This window comes from Mus caroli, chromosome 3, assembly GCF_900094665.2.
Source record: "Mus caroli chromosome 3, CAROLI_EIJ_v1.1, whole genome shotgun sequence".
In the NCBI taxonomy this organism is placed as follows: Eukaryota; Metazoa; Chordata; class Mammalia; order Rodentia; family Muridae; genus Mus; species Mus caroli.
Genome location: NC_034572.1, coordinates 116,442,856 through 116,450,547, shown reverse-complemented (window position 1 = coordinate 116,450,547; position 7,692 = coordinate 116,442,856).

Genomic DNA, 7,692 nt, shown 5'->3' with positions numbered 1-7,692 from the left:
TCCCCCAGCCCCACTCCTTTTCTATAAAAACCCCTAGCTTCCAAGCCTCGTGGTCGAATCCACTGTCTCCTGTGTGAGATACGTTTCGACCCGGAGCTCTGCCATTAAAATACCTCGTGTTGTTACATCAAGGTGTTGTGTTCTATTCGTGATTCTTGGGTGCACGCTGAATCGGGAGTTGGGTGGGGGGTTCCCCACTAGGTTCTTTCAGGCTCAGATAAGGTGAAGCGTGGAATTAACATAGGAATTTCATGGGAGTATTTTAATAAGCCACTCAACTCTATGTCAGAATGTCCTGTAACCATTAGATAAAAGCCTGTTGGAGTCTACTAACTTAGCAGCCCACTAACTTATACCAACCATATAGCCCTGATAGCATCTTGGGCTTATAGAAAAGCTTTCTCCTTTCCTAAATCAGCCTCTCTAATGGACCCACCAATGTATTTTGGGCTTGCCATGTTTTATTACTTTCTTGGTTCTGTGAAGCGATTTTTAAAACTTCATGAATGCCGGGCATGGTGGCGCACGCCTTTAATCCCAGCACTCGGGAGGCAGAGGCAGGAGGATTTCTGAGTTCGAGGCCAGCCTGGTCTACAAAGTGAGTTCCAGGACAGCCAGGGCTACACAGAGAAACCCTGTCTCAAAAAAACAAAAACAAATAAAAACTTCATGAAACTGTTTCCATGTGGGAATATGAAATTGGGTAACCTATGTCTGTGTCCCCATGGCCATTCAGGGTGGCTCCTGAATAAACTGTTTCTTTCTTTTAAGATGAGAGCTGTAGTTTTTGCATGGACAATACGAAAGTTGGTTATGGATTTAGAAAATTAGGGAAAAATAACAAATTCTCTAAGGTTACTAAAATAACCAAAAAGTGAACTTTAATTTCAATATCTTAATGCTGTTGTTGTGTCAGCTAGCTAACTGGGCTTCAGTTCACTATTAGGTCATACAGACAACGATAGCGTGCAGCTGTAAAGAAGCACCCTGTATCCTTTGCCTTGTAGGTTGCAAGAATGAGAGCCATTTCCTGGGGATTAATCAGATTGTGTGTTAAGGATCAAAGCTCTCCACACAAACCACTCAGACTCCAGTCTCAGTTAAGCAAGAATAGTTTATTGAACACACACCCCCAAGACTGATTGATCAGGGTTGAAGCCTCCACTCGGGAGCTAAGACTGGACCTTACAAGGGCCAGCTTATAATGGAAAGAGAAAAAGAGAAACAGTAAACACATACACAGCATGGCAGGGAGGTCGGCTCTGACTCAGGCTACTTTGGCTGTCTAGACAGAACAGTTCTAACCAACCTTTGTTCTGGTTGGTCCTAAGCTTTGTTCTCATTGGACCTTATGATTGTAGAATTTCTTAAGATTAAAAAAAAAAATCTTAAGAAAATACAGAACGTTGCATGGTATGTGGGCAGCATGACCCTGCTCTGAGCTATGCTATTTTTCTGCATCAATAACTGGCATGCATGGAACAAAAAGGCTAGGGCTATGCTGGGGGAGCAGGCTTCAGCAGTGTGCTGTAGCAGATTTCTCTCCCTTTGTGGGTTAGAAGTTCCCTGCATCGAATGAACATTGAGTGTTTACAGTACTTAAGAAAAATAAATGGAACTCTTGATTCTTTCAGAGGTAGATCATAGGTCCACTGGCAAGGTAAGACCACTTTCTAATTATTGAAATAGGACTGAGAAAACTTGAATTTATTAAAATGGAAGTAGCCTGACATCAGGGGAAAAAAAAACTCTGAAATGTTTCCAAGTATCCCTGGTACTGAGTTGTGCTTCCTGCCTGTGGAGGTGTTGGTTTCCTTGATCTATGCAGGGAGGATAGGGCACGCCTGGGCGCTAAGTGATTGGTACCCGTGTGGAAGCATTGTTTCTGTGGGATAGTAATTATTGCAGATAGACAGGGGCGTTTATGTTGAATTCAGTTGACGGATCCTTCATTTCAGACTTAACTGGGCTGGTTCTTGGCTACTCCTCATAATAGAAATGAATGTAGAGTGTGTTGCTAAAGGAATGCTGTGCCACTTGGTTAAAAGCCAAGAAGACGAGGAATGGCTTAGATGGTAAAGACATTTGCTGCCAAGTTTGAGGGCCTGCATTCAACCCCCATGACTCCCAAGGTGGAAGGAGAGAACTGATTCCCACATGTCCTCCCTTGCATGAGCATGCATGGGCATGTGTGCATGCCTGCATGTGTGTGTACACATACAATAATAATTAATAACTCAAGAATAGTACTGTTCTGAAATCAAGGTATATTGTCCTGTATGGCTTTTGCATTTCCCCAGCCCCCTCAGACCTTAGGACCTCTACATTTCTGTGTGTTGGATTGTTTCAGTGCTGCTAGAGTCTAACCCAGCTGCCTTCCTAAGGTCGCTAGTGAATCACCTCTCACCTGTTTCTTCTTTTCCTCCTATTCACTGTTCCAGTTCCTGTTTGGTTGCTGGGAGGAGTCACTCTGATCACAGCAGCTCTTACAAATGAAAGCATTTTAACTGGGATCTTGCTTACAGCTTCAGGGGCTTACAGTTCCTTATCATTGTGGTGGGGAGTGAGGTGGCATACATAGGGGGAGCAATAGCTGAGAGCTGCATCTTGATAGCAGGGGTGTGGGGGTAGGGAGAGAGGGGGAGAGAGAGACAGAGAGAGATAGACACCATGCAAATGCTATTGCCATCAGGGAAACAAACCCCCTGAGAGTAGAAGAAAACTCAGCTGCACCAGGACTTAGCCCAACTGGTAAGATTCTAGAGTCTGACACCAGGCAATATATGGTTTATTTTATACACATTTAAGTACAGTACAATTTTGTAAAAAAGTTTTCTGGTAACAATTATCCAAATACCATGTGCACAAGAAAGCTTAAGGCGTGACTGCATGGAAACTCTTTTTGCAAAGTACTTGTGACTTCTACCAAGAAGATGGGTCCTCTAGTTTAAGGGCCTGGGATCTGGTATGGTCCTTGACTGGACTGAGTAGCATAGAGGTCAGCAGGCTCTATGTGACACTTCCCTGAAGGGTGGGTTTTATTGACTGAGAAACAAGGCTAAAGGCCTAGGGAAGGAGAGGTTAGGATACACATTCTGGGGGACTTTGGCGAGGCCTGGCCCTGTAGACAGCAGAGGTCACCAGGTCATTAACTACATCCACTCCCAGCCTTTTGGGTGGAAAACAGGTCTACATTTCCTCCATCAAGGAGACAACCCTGTGGGATTAACATTTCTGGCATCTCCACTTCTTATTTGTAAAACCTCAAAGTCCATCCCCAGCGACACACTTCCTGCAACAAGGCCATCCCCTTCCCAAGTAGTACCATTTCCTAGTCACAAGGTCTTCACATATATTAACTTGTGGAGGCCGTGCATATTCAAACCACCACAGTGTCTCTCCCAACAGTAATCCCATTGATTGGTACAACTATTTCTCCGTATTTTGGCACTTCTTTTTATTATTTTATCATCCTTGTTATCTCACAGATTGGGAATAGTGTTCTTAGTGTGAGAGTAAGCAGCATAATTGTCCTACGTCAATTCTAGCTTCTCTGTTATGTCCTGACTGTGAACAGCACCCACCCTGTATCCAGTAATTAATCTCCACCGTCCTCACGCGGCTTGCTGCCTTCGCTTTACTCTGCTGTTTTTTCACCAGGCTCTCTTCAGGTTAGTGCGTCCCATCCCTTCACACTGCTGTGATTCTCACTGTTTGTCTAAATCCTCCCCACGGGACCCGGGTAAGGCCTCATAGTTTCCCTTGCTGCAGTCCCAAGGGTCTAACTATTTCATCTGTATGTACGGAATTTGTCATGCTTCTCCTTGGGAAGAAGGTATTGAAAGGACGTGCTCGCATGCATGTTTTTCTTTCCTTTAGCTCTTATCATCTCTCTCTACATTCTATCTATAACAACCATGTTTGACAGTATATTGGTTTGATCATTTTTTTCCTCAGATTTCTCTGTGTCTAAGTCAACCTGAAAATTTTTTAACATTTTTGTCTAGCATATTGGCTTGATTTGTGCCAGTTTATTTTTTCTTTGTTTGTTTATTGTTCATTCTGGGTTTTTTGTTTTGGTTTTGTTTTTGGTTTTTGGTTTTGTTTTGAATTGTTTTTTGAGACAGGGTTTCTCTGTGTAGCCCTGGCTGTGCTAGAACTCACTCTGTAGACCAGGCTGGCCTTGAACTCAGAAATCTGCATACCTGTGTCTCAGTATTAAAGTGCTGGGATTAAAGGCATGTGCCACTACTGCCCAGCTCATTCTGTTTTTTTCAGATAGAGTCTTGCTATGTCGTTAGGCTGGCCTAGAATTCCCTGTCCTGTTTAGGCAATAACACAGGTTCAGACTCACATGACTATGCGTGTTAACTCTCTGACCCAATAATGGAGAATCGTCCACTGAGCTTCCTGAAGGACTGAGTGAACCCTACCCAACACACAGAAAAAGCAGCCACCTACAACAGTCAAAAAAAGAGCCACGTCTTTCTGAGGAAACTTCCTTCCCTTTTGTAAAGAGCCTTGAGACTGGGAGGCAGGAGATGGTGTCTAAGATACACAGTCCCTTTAGTCTACTCCAATCTTCTGGAGTGGATTTAAAACAAAAAACAAGAAAACATTTTCATCACTACCACTACTGCTACTCTGTCTTTGCAAAAGAATATTAATTTGTTTGTGGCTTGTTTGTTTGTTTATCTAGTGTTGCTGGGGTACATGCCATACCGCATGGATGGAGCTAAAAGACAACTTTGAGAAGTCGATTCTTTCCTTCCACCTTTAGGAGGAGGCTAGAGATTGAACTTAGGTTGCCGTGTTTGCAAGGCAAACACTTTTCCTGGCTAAACTGTTTGTCCATCCCTATTCCACGTCTTCCCCAATTCCATATTCACAGCCACAGAACCTGTATCTCATGTCATAGAAGACACACAAGACCTCATCTAGTAACATTTCTGCCTTAACCTTCCTGGCAAAGGGGATACACCCTTGCCTGGCTTGTAGCTGTTTCATGTCCGCTGTCATTCCTGTAGACTGTAGGCTGCCCTTTAGCAGGGAGTTGGCAGTTGACCTTCTTGGAGCCTTCTACAGTTCCTCAGACAACACCTTGAAAATGGAAGGCATTTAATATTTATTCAATTTTATTTTGTTATAGCCTGTTAGGCCTAAAGCAATCCTAGCCAAACATACGTTTTACAGATCTTTCTTAAACATTATAGTGTAATAAATAATACCCCAGGATCTGATGCAACTGATCTGTCAGTCTTGGTGGGGATACTATAGAGGTTTACCTAAGCACTAGTAATTAATTAATTCGGTCCTCCCTTTTGGATAATTCTGAGACTCAAACCTAGCATTCAGATTGCTCGGCAAGTTTTCCACTGATTGATATCTTTAACCCTTAACTATTTCCCTCCTTTAACTGTAATAAGTACTTTCTGACTACAGACAGTATTGTCAAGCACTGTCTAGAGAGCCATAATAAGCAGAGGCAGTAGTCACCCCGATAAGTAGGAGTGCTGGCTGAGCACATCAGAAACATCAGGGGAAGGCTGGAGAGATGGCTCAGCGGTTAAGAGCACTGACTGCTCTTCCAGAGGTCCAGAGTTCAAATCCCAGCATCCACATGGTGGCTCACAACCATCTGTAATGAGATCTGATGCCCTCTTCTTGTGTGCCTGGAGACAGCTACAGTGTACTTACATATAATAAATAAATCTTTAAAAAAATATATCAGTGGAGTTTTTAAACTCTGTCACAGAACTCTGATATTCTTCATAATGGCTTGTGTATTTGGACTCCTGGGCAGAAATGAGCAAAAATATGTAATTTCTTCCCCCTTTCTCCTTCCACATATACACCATATAGACTCCTACCACAAGAACACAGTTTTGCCCATATTTAGAGTTCCACACTTGATTATATATCAAAATAAAGAAGGTGCCTCAGTAAATTTAAAGTTTAGAAACAGCTACAATTGGGCAAAGCTAAACTGATAGTGATAAGAAAGATGTTGAAATTCACAACCTGCTTTAGCTGCTAATCAGCTAAAGTGTCAATGGATTGTTGATGAAGGATATTAGAGAAGCAGTCACTATGAACAGAGACTAGAAGATTATTCGGTACATGTCCCATTTTTATCTCATGAGGTTGCACAGTAGTTATGTAAAACTATAAAACATTGGCATGACTTAGAGTAAGAAAATGAATGCCAAGGTGATAATTGTGTATGTAAACTGTTAACTAGAACTGCACTTCTCATACGTGCTCAATAAACTTACAGAAGTTATGTCTAGAAAATGTTATCACTAATGACTTGATTCTCTGAACTTATCCATATTCTTAGGGAAAAGTCAATGACTAGAAGTTGGGTGCTTTTGGTTTGTTTTTGTTGTTGGGTTGGGTTTTTTTGGTTTTTTGTTTTGTTTTAGTTAGAAAATAAGCCAAAGTTATCTAACACCAAATTAGTTCAGTATTTCTCATATCAGATATGGAGAGGTAACAAATCTCAGAGGGTTTGAATGATTTTTAACCACTTTTCAGGTCAAACTGTGTGAGGGTGGAAGACATGGCTGGACCGAAGCCAGCATCAAGCCTCGCCTGGGAAAGCGGGCTTCTTAGTGTTTATCTTAAACCACGCCCTGCCTCCAGCAGGGAGGGGAGAGGAAGCGGGTGTGTGTGAACCAATGCTACAGAGAAGGGGCCAACAGAGACATGGGTAAGTTACATAGGGACACATGTTTCTCAAGTCTAACTAACACTCTGTTCTATAACATTGGCATGATTTATGCTATTCCTTATGATTAACTAGGGGTGATTACAAATCTGTCTCCACACCTGGCTTTATGCAATTCTGGGAAATGAAGCCAACACCTCCTAAATGTTAGGCAGAGTTCCTAGCAAGTGTGACGCCACTCTAGCCTTCCCTACTAAACGCTTAAGGAAAGATACATGCCAGGCTTTTCCAAGCTCTTCTTTAAAAAAATAGAAGTGAGGGAACACTTCTTGTCTCATTCTGTCAGACAAATTAACAAAGCTAGATAATATCACAAGGAAAGCACAGGTGCTTGGACCGCCATGTTTAATTTAATAGCAGCTTTGTTCACAACAATACAGTGTCCACCAATAGATGATCAAACTGTGTAACAATATCAATATACAGTGAAAACCAGCCTGGAAGGATATTCTGTTGCAATACAGCGTGGATGAACACTAATGATACTATGCCAAGTAATATAAGCCAGTATCAAGAGAAATACTGTATAATCTCATTTATATAAAGTATCTAAATGAGTCACTTTACAAACAGGAAAGATAATCATGGGGCAAGCTTGAAAGGGGAATCTTGTGTGTAGAATCACAGTTGTGCAAGATGAAAGTGTACTGGAGATACTCACAGTGTGAGTGTATTAGCTACTACTAAAGTGTACTTTTGGAAACAGTATAAACATATGTATTGTGTGCTTCTACCACACTGAAATAAACATTATTCAATCTTAGGAATTATCTGTTATTATTGGTGTGTGTGTGTGTGTGTGTGTGTGTGTGTGTGTATACATGCAGACACACTATATGCTCACATATCAAGGTGCATGTGTAGAGATAAGAGGACTTTTAGGAAGTGGTTCTCTTCTCTCCGTGAGTTCCAGAGATTGAATTTGGGGTGTGAGATTGCAAAGCCATGAATATCCTTCCCTG